General features: G+C 42.0%; 1 protein-coding gene and 1 long non-coding RNA gene across 2 annotated transcripts in view; one reads left to right on the top strand and one right to left on the bottom strand.

Annotated features, from left to right (window-relative positions):
* The window catches only part of TRIM13 (tripartite motif containing 13), a 45048-nt gene that overhangs the window by 6920 nt on the left and 20179 nt on the right, over positions 1-17949 (top strand). The gene's annotated exons all lie outside the window — the stretch shown is intronic.
* Positions 1034-17583, bottom strand: LOC125096406 (uncharacterized). Its single transcript, XR_007126176.1, has 3 exons — positions 17502-17583; positions 12899-12973; positions 1034-1205 (listed from the first exon to the last, which is right to left on the bottom strand). It is a non-coding gene; the product is annotated as an uncharacterized LOC125096406 (long non-coding RNA).

The raw sequence follows: 17949 nt of genomic DNA, 5'->3' as shown, positions 1-17949 counted from the left end.
TACTAAGCCATGACATCTCTTGCAGAATCGAACCTAAAGAAAAATTACCTAGTGTTTAATAATTTTAAAGTTGGAATGCTGCTTACACTCACTTGACAAACTAGTTCCTGTAATCCGGCTACCACATTTCTCCCACAATGAAGCTGACATTTATGAAATTTGTCCTCTAGACTCCTGAAGAGGAGATCCACAGAAAAATTTTCCTTCTTTCAGCATTGGGTTTTAGGCGTGTTTTGAAACCATGCGGAAAGATGGCCATTTGGAAAAACTACATCTAGAATCCTTCTATCTCTTTCGTACCTTCTCATATACTTAAAAATATGGGCATAATGTACATATAAAATATGTAAAATAGAACATGTAAAAATATATAATATTTATATATAAACGACATTGAAATTAAATTTAAAATCTAAGTACATATAAACACACACACGCACACACACACACAGAAAGAGGCAGCGATGCCTAATGATTCAGCCTATGGCTGTGGCCTGGATTTGAATTCTGGTTCTGTCATTTATTAGCTGTGTGACCTAGCAAGTTACTTAACCTCTTTGTGACTTAATTTCCTCATCTATAAATGTAGTTAATAACAGTACATATTTCATTAGATTACTTTAAGGATTCAATGAGTTAATCTTTGTATAAACCTTCTAGGACAGTGCTTGGGACATAAAAAGTACTGTAATAATTTTCTGCTAACTAAAATACATAAAAATTTGGAAAGACACTATTTAAAAAATAAATAAGGGCAACATTCCAAAGGTTCCTTTAAAAGCTTAGAAGTTGGCTTTTAATATATCTTTGCAGGGGGAGGAATCAATTGTGTGATAAATTAAAAAGTGTGAGAAAGAACGTGTAGTTAATTAACCTGACCAAAAGGCCTTACATTACAATTTCAGGAGAGACTCCGGTGTCCAAGGTCCAGAAAAGTTTTCTAATAGCTTTTTTTTTCTTTTCCCTTTTGGAAAGCTTAAAAAAAAAAAAAAAAAACACAAACTAAAATCCTCAAACCTTCCAAGAATCAAGTGCTTGGAGCATTTTAAATGTACCTGCCCCTCCTGTTGGCTTGTTTTTGATGAACCATGACTCTTTCTCTGAGGCCGGTTGTCAGTCCTCATCCTCTTCCTTCTCCCGATGTCCCCATTTGAAGGCAACCTTTACTTGTGTTCTGCTTTTCTATTGGGGCTGTAGGGAGTTACCTGGCAGGAAAAAGAAACAGGATAGTATGTTTATGCTAAGTGGGAAGTCTGGGAGGTCTCAACTTCAAGGCAAGCCATGGCAAAGGGAATCCCTTGCTCTGCATGAGACAAACAGCTCACATCCCTGCCAAAGACCTGGGCGGAGGGCAGTCTGTCCCAGCTCTCAGGGGCTGTCACTGGACAAGTTAAGGCAACTCTAAAAAGGGCAGAAGGGGAGCACTTGGGTTGCTATCATAGGCCCTCCTTGAGCCCAGCAGGAAAGCCACCCTCCAGGAAATGTCCCAGGAGAGGAGCCTGGAGCCTCCTCAGAGCCCAGGAGTGGAGCTGGGGTTCTTGTAGAAGGGAAAGGGGTCTATAAAAGAGACGCTGGCTGTAAGGGGACAGAATGGGTGTTAGAGGTCCTGGGCTCAGGATTCTTTGAAAAGTGAGGACGGGCCATCTGGCTGGCTCAGTCGGTAGAGCATGTGACTCTTGATCTTAGGGTGTGAATTCAAGCCCCATGTTGGGTGTAGAGATCAAGGGAAGGAAGGAAGGAAGGAAGAAGGAAAGAAAGAAAGAAAAGTGTGGACAATGAAGTAGGCTGGGGTTTAAAGGCCCCTTAACAGACCACGTACAAGAAGTTCTCCCTAGTCAGCAGGAAGGGAGGGGTCTGAGCTCCTCTCTGGCTTCTCGAACTTGCTGATGAATGGGAATCACCTGGAGACCTTGTTAAAACTCAGATTCTGATTCAGAGGTATGGAATACTGCCTCTGATTCTGCATTGCTAACAAGTTCCCTGGTGAGCCTGCTGATCCCAGGACCCTGCTTTCAGAAGCAAAGGTCTCTCCCATTTGAATCTGGGGGTCATGGAGCACAGACCCAATCACTAGGCAAATTCTTTCAGCTCCAATTCAAATTCAAGGTTGTCTGCAGGTTCCCAGGTAGTAAAAGCATTTAAGGAGGAGTTCATTTATGGGGCAAGGAGGGAAAGGAGTCTCACGGATTTAGGGTGTCCTCACCAACCTCCCAGGTGCCTGGGGGCTAGGAAGAAGAATGGCCCATCTACCCATAAGTGGGGGAATAATAATAAGGGAGATAATCAGTAATCAGAAGATCTGGTGAGGCAGAAGATGCTAACACCTGAAGGTCCCAAAGCAGCCCCCAGATTCCCCACAGGCAGCTTTTCACATGCTACCTGGAGGCTGCCACTGAGAGGTTTTGAAACAAGATCCTGGGTTACCCCACGAAGCACTTGCCAAACCAGGTGACCCATTGAGAGAAGCTGCTAATTGTAATAGCGGCAGAATGTTATCTGTACTAAGTTTCAAACAGTTTTCCAGGGGGAAATGAGGACAGGCCAAGGCAGCCAAAAAGGGCTGGGTGTTGCCTTTGCAGAAAGCTGAGTTACACAGACAAACAGCGTTGCCAGGTGTCCTGTATTGAACCGGACAGTGTGGTATTTTGGCTTCTGGTGTATTAAAATGCAGCAAATACCTGTTTTTAAAAAATCATTATTATTTCAGATGTACTTTTCTTACATTTGGATTGATTTTGAATCAGCAGAGGTTTGTAATTTTCGCTTTTAGTTACTCCTTCTGCTAAGTATTGAATGGACAAACACCACTTAAAGGGGCCGTAGGATTCTTTTGAAATGTGAGGAATCCTTTTATGTATCTGTGTGCGAGGAAACTGCTCCAACACTAATGTTAAGTATTCTGTTAAGTAAAGTCAAAATCTGTCCCTTGGGAGGGGAGAGTGCGCTCTGCAAATAAAGTGTTTTGTTTCCTCAGTCTCTGTGGGGTGGGTATTTCTGTAATCCTATTTACCCAGGAAGCAGGGAAATGCAGTCATCTTGGGGGCGTAATAGGCACCAACGGTTATTAGAAGGTTTACCATGTGCCCGACACTGTGTGAGACTCAATGTCCTCTACCCCATTCTGCAACAATCCCATGAGGGAGATGCTCTATTTGTCCCCATTTCACAGTTAGGGGAAACAGTGTCACTGAGTCCCCAAACCAAATTCCTCTTTTTCTCTCAGATCCCTCATCCAATTTATAACAAGTTCTGTCTGTCCATGATAACTCTGAAATAGATCCAAAACTCTGACATTTTTTCAACTTAGCTCAGACCCTCCTTATCCATCTTGCTTGAACATTGCATTAGCCTTCAACAGCCCCCAATGCCACTCTTATCCCCTAGGACTCTCTTCTCTACACACAGCAGCCAGAGTGGTCTTTTTATTTTTATTTCTTTAAAAATGTTTTTATTTGAGCCTCGTGGATGCAATGTTACATTAGATTTACGCATACAACATAGCTGATTCCGCTTCTCTATACTCTAGGCTGTGCTCACCAAAGCAAAACTACTATCTGTCCCCATGCGGAACTATTACAGTGTCACTGACTCTATTCCCTGTGCCCTACCTTTCATCCCTGTGACTAATTCATTCCATAACTGGAAGTCTACATCTCCCCAGAGTGGTCTGTTTTAAATTGTAAGTCACACCATGTACTCTCCAGTGACTTCCCTTCACATTTTTTTTTAAAGATTTTATTTATTTATTCGACAGAGAGAAATCACAAGTAGGCAGAGAGGCAGGCAGAGAGAGAGGAGGAAGCAGGCTCCCTGCTGAGCAGAAAGCCCGATGTGGGGCTCGAACCCAGGACCTGGGATCATGACCTGAGCCGAAGGCAGCGGCTTAACCCACTGAGCCACCCAGGCGCCCCTTCCCTTCACATTTAAAATAAAATTCACAGTCCTTTCCAGGACTTACAAGGCTCTACGTAATCTGCATGATGATTCTTCACTCAGTCAACAAGTATTTGTGGAGGGCCTACTATGTGCCAGGCACTATTCTAGATACCAGGCACCTTATTCCTGTATAGAGCTTGCATTCTAGTGGGAGGAAACAATAGCACGAGAAATATGTAGGCTATCAGGTGGTAAAAAGTTCTACGAAGAAAAATGAAGTAGAAAAGGACGATGGGGGCATGCCTGGGTGGCTCATAGAGCTTGCTGACCTTTGATTTTTTGGGGTTGTGAGTTTGAGCTCTACCATGTAGAGATTACTAAAAAAAATAATTAACTTAAAAAAGAAACAAAAGGAGAATAGTGAGTGCTGAGTGGCAGTGAGGGTCCACCAGGATGGCTAAGAAGATAGCCAGAAAAGTCTTCCTGAGAAAGTGACACTACAGCAGAAACCTGAAGGTAGGGGCACCTGGGTGGCTCAGTGGGTTGAAGCCTCTGCCTTCGGCTCAGGTCATGGTCTCAGGGTCCTGGGATCGAGCCCTACATCAGGCTCCCTGCTCAGTGGGGAGCCTGCTTCCCCCTCTCTCTGCCTGCCTCTCTGCCTACTTGCGATGTCTCTCTCTGTCAAATAAATAAATAAAATATTAAAAAGAAAGAAAGAAAGAAAGAAAGAAAGAAAGAAAGAAACCTGAAGGTAAGGAAAGAGTGAGCCCAGGGGATTCTGGAGGAAGAGAATTCCAGATAGGGGGAACAGCAAGTGCAAAGGCCCTGAGGAAGAGTGTGCTTGGCATGTTTGAAGAACAGCAAAGAGGCAGATGTGGCTAAAACAGAGACAGTAAGGTAGGGGAATAAGCAGAGGTCAGAGAGGTCCTGGGTGGGGGTTGGGGTAAGATCAGGCCATGTAGGAACTTGTATGTCCCTACCACACCCCTACTCCTGGGGCCTGGATTTTGAGTGGGTGGGCTGCTGGGGAGGAATGTGAGCAGGGCAGTGATGTGATCCTGGAGAAAGGCACAGAGACTTGCTTGGAATCAGATGCAGGACCAATAATGGAGGCAAAGGTCAGAAGGGAGGCAATGCAGGAAGAGGGATCCAGTGTTGCCCATGGGTCTGGGCAACGAGGATAGAAGATCAAGTACTGGATGTGCCAAGGGCAGAGATCTAGCAAATGAGGCCCTTTCAGTGGGATGGTGGCCACAGCTTGCTGGAGAGGGTCCAGAGGGAACGGGGAGAAGGAGGTAAAGACTGTGAGCAAAAGTGTTCATGCTGTAGAGATTGTCAGAGGCCTGAGGTGGTGGGTCATCAAGAGATGAATTTGTGACAGTGGAGGAAAAGTACTGCAGTTCCTTATGCTGGTGGTATCACAAAGGAGAAAGAAGGACACTTGCTAGAGAAGGCTGGAGGGATGGAGCGTGCATACCTGCCAGAAGGCCTTCAGCCCTGGCACCCACAGGATGGAGGGTGAGGGTGGGGTACAGGTGCAGCTGGGAGCTTGTGGATGTCCTTGATTGCTTTGCTGCTGTTCTCAGTGAGATAGGAAGTCCATCAGTGAAGATGAAGACTGGGGAGGAAGTGTTACAGGTTTGAGGAAAGAAAGAGGACATGTAGCTGGGAGCTGAGTTTATGCAAGGGAGTAGTTAATACACTGGACTTTGGATCTAAGCTGATTAAGGATGAAAGTGAGGCTATAAGGGAGGAGAGGAGCAATAAAAAGGTAGGGAAGGAGTGTACTACTGTAGGATCCAATGGAGCTAAATTTTGATGTTGGGGGACTACAGGGCTAGGAAGATGGGGGACTGGAAATTGGAATTCTTCATGTGCCACCATTCTTTCTCCTATACTCCATTTCAGCTCACTTGCCTTACTGCTGTTCCTCATTTCTGCCTCAGGGCCTTTGTACTTGCCATTCTCTTCACATCTTTTCATGGCTTGTTCTCTAAGTCTATTCAGCTCTCTGCTCTAATGTCACATCCTCAGGGAGGTTTTGTTCGATTGTCCAGATTGAAAAAAGTCTGTCCCTTGACTCTGTTTCATTTTTCTTCATGACATTTATTGCTTCCTAGAATTATGCTATATTCATTCATACATTTATATTCTATGTCTCCCACCAGAATGTAAGCTCCATAAGGGTAGAAATATTGTCTTACACACCATTTTATCTGTAACACATAATAATGGGTACTCAATAAACATTTGCTGAATGAATAGTGAATGAATAAACTGGCTCAAGGTCACTCAAGAAGTAAGTAATGGAGCCAAGATTCCCACCCAGAAGTCTGACTCTAGAGCTTTTGCTCTTAGGCACTCATAGGACTGAAGGTGAAGGTGAAGGAGGAGCTAGACAGAGGGAGAGGCAGATGGCTGTACCTCCAAGGGAGATTTTAACCTCTGAGATTTTGGTTGCTTCCCCATGATGGAGTTTGCGGGGAGGAAGGGAAAAACAGTTATACTGGTATTGGAAAAGGCAGAAAGTAGAAGAAGAAAGATAATTTCCTGGATAGAAAACGCTCTAGAAGGACACAAAACAAATCAATAACATTGTACAGGTCTGAGATTGGGGTATTGATCAAAGGTTCCTTAAGCATTTTGTGTGTGTGTGTGTGTGTGTGTGTGTGTGTGTGTGTGTGTGTGAAAGAGAATGCATTAAGGGAGTGTTTTTGGGATTAAAAATGAAAATGCAAAAAAAATACCCTATTTTTTTTTAAAAGGGAGAAAAAAGAACACTGCAGACTATTTGGTGATGAGAGGAAAGGCTAAAACTTAAGTCACCTTTTCTGGGAGAGCAATGGGTTTAGAAGATTAAGCCATGCAAAGATTTTAAACCATCCATTTTCTGGATGGACATCTTCAAGGTGTCATTGGGAATGACTCAGAGCAGCAATGCTTGTGATGCAAAACTCACTCCTGGGTGTTACTTTCCATTTGCGAACTGGTTGGATCCACTTGAGTCAAACTGTGCTTTTGTAGACTTGGTTGCTTCTTTTGGAAGTGTTCTTTCAAATTAGGTTACAGGAACAAGAGCTGAATTACACAGACAGCTGCAGAAACAGATTTCTCCTTTCAAATGTAAGATGAAAAAGGGAATATTGAGAGTACTCCTTTAGTGTTGAAACAGACCAACTTTCTTGGTAAAGTCGTTTCTTCACAGTCAGGAATTGGGGGGAGTGAGGTGTCCGCAGGCCTTGAAGAGGTAGCCAGGCCGCCTTCAGGGCAGAAGTTGGGGTCCTGCAGATGGGTGTTTGAATTCTGTTCCTCTCCTCATAGTCAGGTGACTTTGGTCAAGGCGTTTTTAAGCCGGTTACTTCCTTCATTTGTAAACTTCTTGCTCCTGAAAACTCCCTCCTGGGTTGCTGTGAGGGTTCATTGAGAGGGTGTGTATCTTGTTGCAGACTACTTGCTCCATAAATGCAAGTTGTTATGTAAATTGCCGGCAGACTACTGCTTACTTTTGTGCACTCACGTTTTTGTTGTAGATCTGTTGTTCATAGACGGCGTGACTATCTAATTTGTCATCCAAACTGAGACCTTTTGAGAATGAAAGAGTACAGCAAACCAGAGTGGACTCTGTCTGGGCTTCCAGGAGTAGGTTAGGACTAACCCCAGCCCAACCTGGATGTGTGGTCACCTTCCCAAAGACTTAACTCCTGGTGAGACAAGAGCCAGTAGGAGAGAGCTGGCTGTCGTCATCCCTTCTGCTGGAGAGATGACAAGTAAAAGGGGGAGAGCTTGGGGAAAGGTGGGCCTTGCCTGTATTGGTAAGCTAGTTAGGAACCAATGACCCAGTGTTTGGAAAATGTTAAGAGTAGAAGAAGCCAGTGTGCCTGGTGTGTCTGCCTTCGGCTCAGGGTCCTGGGATCCAGCCCCACATCGGGCTTCCTGATGGGAGCCTGTTTCTCCTTCTTCTTCTGCCTACTCTTCCCTCTGCTTGTACTCTCTCTTTCTGTCAAATAAACAAAGTAAAAAAAAAAAAAAAAAGAGAGAGAGAGAAAGAAAGAAAGAAAGAAAGAAAAAGAAAAAAAAAGAAGAGAAGAAGCCCTCTTTTCCCCCTCCCTTGCCATCATATGATTTGGCAGAGGCCTTCCCTCTGTTGGGCCCAGATTGGGCTGGAGTCTAAAATAGCCGGCATGTGCCAAGAGAGCATAAAACCTATAGGGTTAGGGTGAAGACCCCAGCATGGTTATAAGTATGCCTTTTCTTGGGAGTCAGACCACATGCATTTATGCTACTGTGTTTATTTCTCTGCTATTTGCCAGTACAGTGGTACCCAAATTTGCAGGAATTTAAGGATAAACCGGCATTACTTTAAAACACCTATTTTCAGATTGCCACTGTAGACCTCTGAATCCAAATCTCTTGACATTCTGTCTGTTTAAACTAGCATCCTGGGGGCACCTGAGTGGCTCAGCTGGTTAAGCATCTGCCTTTGGCTCAGGTCATGATCCCAGGGTCCTGGGGTGGAGGCCCATGTCAGGCTCCCTGCTTGGTGGGGAGTCTGCTGCTCCCTCTCCCTCTGCCCCTTCCCCTGCTTGTGCTCTCTCTCTCTCTCTCAAATAAATAAATAAATAAATAAATAAATAAATAAATAAATAAATAAATAAATAAAATTTTAAAGATAATAATAAGCTAGCATCCTGGCCACACAAAGTTAGAAGACATTGCCCTTGTCCTGAGAAAAGTTGTTTAAACTTTCTAGCTTTGATTTGGTTGTGCCATGGGATGTTAAGAAATGCTTTTTGTACGTAACTTTGTATCAACTGTGCGTCAATTATAAAAAAATTCCTTTTGGGGGCGCCTGGGTGGCTCAGTGGGTTAAGCCACTGCCTTCGGCTCAGGTCATGATCTCAGGGTCCTGGGATCGAGTCCCGCATCGGGCTCTCAGCTCAGCAGGGAGCCTGCTTCCCTCTCCCTCTCTCTGCCTGCCTCTCTGCCTACTTGTGATCTCTGTCAAATAAATAAATAAAACCTTAAAAAAAAAATTCCTTTTGTTATCTCATGCTCGGGTCTCATATGAAAGGAAGAAAGCATCCAAGGAGCCTTAGCTGGAGCAAAGATAATGAGGCCAAGATTCCCAGAAGAAAGATGAATGCCTGGGACAGGGTTTAGGGTTTGGTGGTCTCTGCTTCTGGCTCTATAGTCACCTGCGGGCTCTTTTTTGGTGTCAACCTTGGAGGAACTGAGTTTTATTTTTATTAGAAAAGCAGTGATTCCATATCCTTATACTTTATCTCTCTATCGCTCTTTGTCTTCTTTCCCCATCATGATTCCAGAAAGAGTTGTTCATACTTTCTGTTTTCACTGCCTTCATTCTTTTTTTTTTAAGATGTTATTTATTTATTTATTTATTTATTTATTTTTTAATTTTTTTATTTTTTCAGCATAACAGTATTCATTATTTTTGCACCACACCCAGTGCTCCATGCAATCCGTGCCCTCTACCATACCCACCACCTGGTGCCCCCAACCTCCCACCCCCCACCCCTTCAAAATTCTCAGATCGTTTTTCAGAGTCCATAGTCTCTCATGGTTCACCTCCCCTTCCAATTTCCCTCAACTCCCTTCTCCTCTCCATCTCCCCTTGTCCTCCATGCTATTTGTTATGCTCCACAAATAAGTGAAACCATATGATAATTGACTCTCTCTGCTTGACTTATTTCACTCAGCATAATCTCTTCCAGTCCCGTCCATGTTGCTACAAAACTTGGGTATTCATCCTTTTTTTTTTTTTTTTTTTTTACAGCTTTATAAACATATATTTTTATCCCCAGGGGTACAGGTCTGCGAATCGCCAGGTTTACACACTTCACAACACTCACCATAGCACATACCCTCCCCAATATCCATAACCCCACCCCCTCTCCCAACCCCCTCCCCCCATCAACCCTCAGTTTGTTTTGTGAGATTAAGAGTCACTTATGGTTTGTCTCCCTCCCAATCCCATCTTGTTTCATTTACTCTTCTCCTACCCCCTCAACCCCCCATGTTGCATCTCCTCTCCCTCATATCAGGGAGATCATATGATAGTTGTCTTTCTCCGATTGACTTATTTCGCTAAGCATGATACCCTCTAGTTCCATCCACGTCGTCGCAAATGGCAAGATTTCATTTCTTTTGATGGCTGCATAGTATTCCATTGTGTATATATACCACATCTTCTTTATCCATTCGTCTGTAGATGGACATCTAGGTTCTTTCCATAGTTTGGCTATTGTAGACATTGCTGCTATAAACATTCGGGTGCACGTGCCCCTTCGGATCACTACGTTTGTATCTTTAGGGTAAATACCCAGCAGTGCAATTGCAGGGTCATAGGGTAGTTCTATTTTCAACATTTTGAGGAACCTCCATGCTGTTTTCCAGAGTGGTTGCACCAGCTTGCATTCCCACCAACAGTGTAGGAGGGTTCCCCTTTCTCCGCATCCTCGCCAGCATCTGTCATTTCCTGACTTGTTAATTTTAGCCATTCTGACTGGTGTGAGGTGATATCTCATGGTGGTTTTGATTTGTATTTCCCTGATGCCGAGTGGTATGGAGCACTTTTTCATGTGTCTGTTGGCCATCTGGATGTCTTCTTTGCAGAAATGTCTGTTCATGTCCTCTGCCCATTTCTTGATTGGATTATTTGTTCTTTGGGTGTTGAGTTTGCTAAGTTCTTTACAGATTTTGGACACTAGCCCTTTATCTGATATGTCATTTGCAAATATCTTCTCCCATTCTGTCAGTTGTCTTTTGGTTTTGTTAACTGTTTCCTTTGCTGTGCAAAAGCTTTTGATCTTGATAAAATCCCAAAAGTTCATTTTTGCCCTTGCTTCCCTTGCCTTTGGTGATGTTCCTAGGAAGATGTTGCTGCGGCTGAGGTCGAAGAGGTTGCTGCCTGTGTTCTCCTCGAGGATTTTGATGGATTCCTTTCTCACATTGAGGCCCTTCATCCATTTTGAGTCTATTTTCGTGTGTGGTGTAAGGAAATGATCTAATTTCATTTTTCTGCATGTGGCTGTCCAATTTTCCCAACACCATTTATTGAAGAGGCTGTCTTTGTTCCATTGGACATTCTTTCCTGCTTTGTCGAAGATGAGTTGACCATAGAGTTGAGGGTCCATTTCTGGGCTCTCTATTCTGTTCCATTGATCTATGTGTCTGTTTTTGTGCCAGTACCATGCTGTCTTGATGATGACAGCTTTGTAATAGAGCTTGAGGTCCGGAATTGTGATGCCACCAACTTTGGCTTTCTTTTTCAATATTCCTTTGGCTATTCGAGGTCTTTTCTGGTTCCATATAAATTTTAGGATGATTTGTTCCATTTCTTTGAAAAAAATGGATGGTACTTTGATAGGAATTGCATTAAATGTGTAGATTGCTTTAGGTAGCATAGACATTTTCACAATATTTATTCTTCCAATCCAGGAGCATGGAACATTTTTCCATTTCTTTGTGTCTTCCTCAATTTCTTTCATGAGTACTTTATAGTTTTCTGAGTATAGATTCTTAGTCTCTTTGGTTAGGTTTATTCCTAGGTATCTTATAGTTTTGGGTGCAATTGTAAATGGGATGGACTCCTTAATTTCTCTTTCTTCTGTCTTGTTGTTGGTGTAGAGAAATGCAACTGATTTCTGTGCATTGATTTTATATCCTGACACTTTACTGAATTCCTGTACAAGTTCTAGCAGTTTTGGAGTGGAGTCTTTTGGGTTTTCCACATATAGTATCATATCATCTGCAAAGAGTGATAGTTTGACTTCTTCTTTGCCGATTTGGATGCCTTTAATTTCCTTTTGTTGTCTGATTGCTGAGGCTAGGACTTCTAGTACTATGTTGGATAGCAGTGGTGATAACGGACATCCCTGCCGTGTTCCTGACCTTAGCGGAAAAGCTTTCAGTTTTTCTCCATTGAGAATGATATTTGTGGTGGGTTTTTCCTAGATGGCTTTGATAATATTGAGGTATGTGCCGTCTATCCCTACACTTTGAAGAGTTTTGATCAGGAAGGGATGCTGTACTTTGTCAAATGCTTTTTCAGCATCTATGGAGAGCACTGCCTTCATTCTTATTGACTCTTAACTGATCTGGGCAACCCTGGGCAGGTTAATGAATGACTCTGGGTCTCAGTTTGCTCACCCTGACTTGTGGATGAGGTCATGCCAGAAACATCGTCCCTGGCAGATAGCAAAATGTGCTCTTGATTCCTTCACTTCCTTTACCTACTTCTGCCCCCCAGAAAGAGATGAACTTTCTCCTCCTAAAATTGTTAGTTACCTCATTGGAAGATTCAGTGGTACACTTCTTGTCAATATTCAAGACTATACTCAGTTCTTGAAATTCTTATTCTTTTCTCATATTTATGCCACTTTTCCCAGTGTTTGTCCTTGTTCTTTTTCCTTTGCATACACCTTACATGTGGTTGTACTGATGAAATTATATAGTTATTAAAAAGTAATAGGGGCGCCTGGATGGCTCAGTGGGTTAAAGCCTCTGCCTTCGGCTCAGGTCATGATCCCAGGGTCCTGGGATCGAGGCCCATCTGGCTCTCTGCTCAGCAGGGAGCCTGCTTTCCTTCCTCTCTCTGTGCCTGCCTCTCTGCCTACTTGTGATCTCTGTCTGTCAAATAAATAAATAAAATCTTTTAAAAAAAATAAAAAAATAAAGTATCATCGTGAAGACTGTGGAAAGATGCAGGAATGATTACTTTAACATCCTAAATAGAAAGAGTGCCATAGAGAATGCTACATGTTAAAAATAGGTAAGGAGCTTTTGGTCTTAAGAAGGTATTATGACAGCATTATGTGATCCGAGGACGTCCTACCCAAGCCACAGCCACAGCCACACCCACAGCCAAGATCCCCCAAGGGCAGCAGACGTGCAGGAAACACCAACTCATGAGAATTAAGGTGCCTTTTGCTGGCCCTGAGTGCCCCTGTGGGCGTCAGGCCTGAAGACTGGCTTTATCTTCCAGGCATAAATAGACTCTTACCTCTGCAGGAGCAGGTCAGAGAGAGATGCAGGTCCTCTGCCTGAGAAGGCAGGGTTTCAGCAATGAACAAAGGAGCTGCAAAGAAGAAGAGAGATTGTCTCTTGGGTGTGCTGGGGCAGGCTCATATAAGCTTGAGAGAGCAGACTCTGATCATCTCTTTCTATTTTTTTTTTTTTTTAATTTGACAAGAGAGATCACAAGCAGGCAGAGAGGCAGGCAGAGAGAGAGGAGGAAGCAGGCTCCCCGAGAGAGCAGAGAGCCGGATGCGGGGCTCGATCCCAGGACTCCGAGATCATGACCTGAGCCGAAGGCAGCGGCTTAACCCACTGAGCCACCCAGGCGCCCTGATCATCTCTTTCTAATTCTGCGTTTAGCGGATTTCAGATTGAAATTAGTCCTCGCAGGAATATTTACATGGTGGAAATTGGTGAACACTACAAAGTGTGGCCTCCCACTCCCTACCTTTGCTCAAAGTTGAATGTTAACTATTTATCAGCACACCACCAGGGGAGGGCAGGAAACATGGCCAGAGAACATGCAACACTCCCTTCCTCTGAGTTGGCTCTGGATATAAAATGGGGAGAGCAGGGGCACCTGGATGGCTCAGTGGGTTAAGCCTCTGCCTTGGTCTCAGGTCATGGTCTCAGGATCCTGGGATCGAGTCCCGCATCGAGCCCCGCATCAGGCTCTCTGCTCAGCGGGAACCCTGCTTCCCCCTCTCCCTCTGCCTGCCTCTCTGCCTACTTGTGATCTCTCTTTCTCTGTCAAATAAATAAATAAAATCTTAAAAAAAAATGGGGAGAGCATTAGATCGACGTCTGAGTTCACATCTGCAACAACAGAGATGACAATGACAGCCCACTGAGCGCGGCTGGGTACTCTGCATCACTGTATCAAGCACTTCCCATGCATAACCTTAATTTGTACTCAAATCCAAGCACTTCCCATGCATAACCTTAATTTATACTCAAATCGCTTTATGAAATAGGAACTGTCATTACCTCTGTTTTACACATGAGGAAACTGAGGGTCAGAGAGACTAAATAATTTGTCTAGTGTTATATTGTTGGTGAATAGAAGATTCTGGATTCCAGTCCAGGCAAGGCCTCTCTAGAACATCAGCTCTGACCTCCACTATAACCCCTTCCTGAGAAACGTGGGCAGAGAGAGTGACAAAGTTCCTTCTCCAACTTGCACTTGACAGTATGTGTTACTATGATAGAACATTTATATTTTAAAAAATAGATTCTTTTGTGTTTTGTGATACAGTTTGTACATAAGGGTTTTAGATATGCAAAGTAATACTATTTATTTTCACGGATATTCACATAGGTAGTAAAGGTATAAAGACATACATGGAGATAATGTAGGTACATAGCTATATATATTTATTTTAAAGATTTTTATTTATTTATTTGACAGACAGAGATCACAAGTAGGCAGAGAGGCAGGCAGAGAGAGAGGAGGAAGCAGTCTCCCAGGGAGCCTGATATGGGGCTCAATCTCAGGACCCTGGGATCATGACCTGCGCTGAAGGCAGAGGCTTTAACCCATTGAGCCACCAGGGCGCCCATAGCTATATTTTAATATAACCTTTCTGTATATTTAAACTATTTTATAATAAAAATTTCATATATTTCTGTATAAGGTAATCAGACTGCTTTTAGAGGGATATGGGTAGTTCTAATCATTTATTCAAAGAATTTTAATGTTGTTATACAGTCTTTTCAGCTAAAAATTATTTTTTAGAAGTGAGTGCCTGCAAGATCTGGTAAAAGTGAATAATGTCTGTAGTCAGCAGTATTATGCCAATATGAAGGTCTTGGTTTTGAGAATGTCTTGCAGTTATGTTAAGATGTCATTATTGAGGGCACCTGGGTGGCTCAGTGGGTTAAGCCGCTGCCTTCGGCTCAGGTCATGATCTCAGGGTCCTAGGATCGAGTCCCGCATCGGGCTCTCTGCTCAGCAGGGAGCCTGCTTCCCTCTCTCTCTCTGCCTGCTTCTCTGTCTACTTGTGATCTCTGTCAAATAAATAAATAAAATCTTTAAAAAAAAAAGATGTCATTATTGAGAGGACTGAGTGACACAATGGACCATTACTGCTATTTTTAAATGAATTAGTAATTTTATTTATTATTTGCAAAAAGTTTGAGAATCTCCGTTTTAATCGAGGTCTCCTCTAACCCCCAGGTGCTTTCCCTCTGTTCCTACCCCTCCAACACTTACCACTTGGTAGGTTATGTTTATAAAGTAGCATTTACTTAAAATGCTATTTCTCTTTTCCAGAAAACTTTGATAGGCCACCAAATTTTTTCCACACTTAAAAACTGAGATATGATTCATATGCCATAATAACGCTCCCTTTTAAAGCATTAAAATTCAGTGGGTTTTAGTATATTCACAGGGTTGTGCGCAAACCATCACCACTATCTAATTCCAGAATTGTTTCATCATCCCCCCAAAGGAACCCTGTGCTCATTGGCAGTCACTCATCATTTTTCCCTCTCCCCAGTCCCTGGCAATCAGTAACCAACCTTCCATTTTTATGATTTTGCTTATTCTGGACAATTCATCTGAATGGACTCCTACAACAGGTGGCCTCTTTGACAAACTCCTTTTACATTTAGCATAATGTAATCAAGTTTCATCCATGTTGTAGCATGAATCCGTATCCTCCTCTATATGGCTGAATAATATTCTATCGAATAGGCATAGGACATTTTGCTTATCCATCCATCAGTTCACAGACACGTGGGTTATTTCTATTTTTGAGGGGAGCTATTCTGCATAATGTTGCTATAACATTCATGTGTATGTTATTGCTGGTACATATGCCTTCAGTTCTCTTAGGAATATATCTAGGAGTAGATATGTTGGATCATACAGTAACTCTGTTTAATTTCTAGAGGAACTGCCAAATTTTTTTCCAAAGCATAGGCCCGCAGCTTTTAAAAGAACTTTTTTTATGACTGTAAAGATAATACATTATATAACCATTAGAGAAACTTTGAAAAATGCAGGGAAGAATCAGGACAAAAATAAAAGTCATTCCCACTTTATACTACTTATGGATAATGATTGTTAACACTGTGATCACTTTTTACTATGTGCACACACACAATCTGCATTATGCTATATATACTTTTGAAATTTGCTTTTTCTTCACTTATAAAAGATATGCATTTTTTGAGTTGTTAAATGGCCTTCTAAAATATGATTTTAAAATGGCTACATACTATTATTTTGTATGAATATACCAGGATTCATTTAATTCATATCCTTTTGGTAGATAATAACAATAATTCTAATTTTTCCGATAGCTGTGTAAAAAATATTCTTGGTATATAAATTGCAGTGTTTATGATTATTTTCCTAGGATAAATTCCTAGAAATTGAATTAAGTATGTAAATTTTTGAATGTTTTTTATACAGATTACCAGGTTGTCATTTAAAAAGGTTGTATCCACCTATGTTGGTTTCCAGCAGCAAACAAGATGGACTGTCTCCCTCATGCTGGCCTATTGGTCATTATGTTTTAAATCTCTGCTAATTTAATGAACTAAAAAGGACTGTATCAATGCTTGCTTGGCATTTCTTTGATTATCATTGAGAATGAAATTTTTTTTCTCATGCCTATCAGTCATTTGTATTTCCTTTTTTAATGTCCTGTGTTTCATGTATTTGGCCTGTTTTTCTATCTCAGTGTTGCCTCGTTATTCAGTTGGAAGAGTTTGTTCTAATCGAGTGTCTTTTTTTTTTACACATTTTTCTCTTCTTTACAAAAGTAATAGATGCTCAATGTAAAAATATAAGAGAATTGTAATAATATAAAACATAAACACTGAAAATCTCCAAAGTTATACCCTCAAATTGATAATTTGGTGTATGTTCCTCCAAATTTTTTTTCTATCCATATTCTACCAATTACATTTCTTCTCAAAATTGGAATCATACCTATTGTATTTAACTTGATTTTTGACTTACTAAATCTTATACATATCCCATTGACAAATATACAGCTTTATTTTCTTTTTAAAAAATCATTTTATTTTTTAAAGATTTTGTTTACTATTTATCTGAGAGAGAGCCCGCATGCACTTGTGGCCTGTGCACAAGCAGGGGGAGCAGCAGAGGGAGAAGCAGACTTCCCATTGAGCAGGGAGCCTGATCTGGGCTCAGTCCCAGGACCCTGGGAACATGACCTGAGCCGAAGGCAGCTGCTTAACAAACAGAGCCACTCAGGCTCCCCCAGCTTATCTTTTTTAATAGTTGTGTGCTATCATGACTATATTATGTTTTAAACATGAATAGTTGTACATTTTTACTGAATTATATTGTCCTTTTTATGATGTATTGCTTAACTTTTATGTGTAGAAAGAAGGTTCTCAATTTTTTATAGGAATTCTCTGGACTGTTCAAGAAACTACCCTCATTTTCAGAGACAAGCTATGCTGTGAAATTGTGAAGACTGTTGGCCCATTTTGGAAACTGTAGGAGGAGTCTAAAAAACTGCTTTGCAAATGAAGGGGGGAAGACACTGTTTTGAGCAAATAAAATGGATTAAAGTTCCTGTTTTAAGTGAATAAAATTCAGAGTACATTACCTTTTTGGCTGGTCTCAACAGCTCATTTCTAGAAGGTTGAAATGCATCAATAGTCTTTGAAAGAGAGAATTCTTACTTCCCTGAAACATTCATAAAAAAAATTTATGATCACTGGGTTAGGTGCTAGGAATGCAATGACAAGGGAGCATTGACACACACACACACACACACACACCACACACGGTCCCTGCTCTTAGAGTTTCCAGTCACATGGAAACAAACATTATTCAAATAATCATACAAGTTAATATATAAAAACGAACTGCAGTGTGTGCAATGGAAGAAGAGTAGAGGACAGAATTCAGAGGGATCTGCCCCAGGCCTGGAAGATTTTGGAAAGCTAACTTTTGATGTGTCAGTAGTGCAGGAGTTGGGGGACTAGGGTGGGGATGTGGGGTTTGGTGGCAGGGGGAGGGTACATTTCCGGGGGAGAAACCCTGAAGCCAGC

Source organism: Lutra lutra, chromosome 3, assembly GCF_902655055.1.
Source record: "Lutra lutra chromosome 3, mLutLut1.2, whole genome shotgun sequence".
NCBI lineage: Eukaryota > Metazoa > Chordata > Mammalia > Carnivora > Mustelidae > Lutra > Lutra lutra.
Note: the sequence above shows the minus strand (reverse complement) of the source record. Positions and strands in the feature narration are given on the sequence as shown.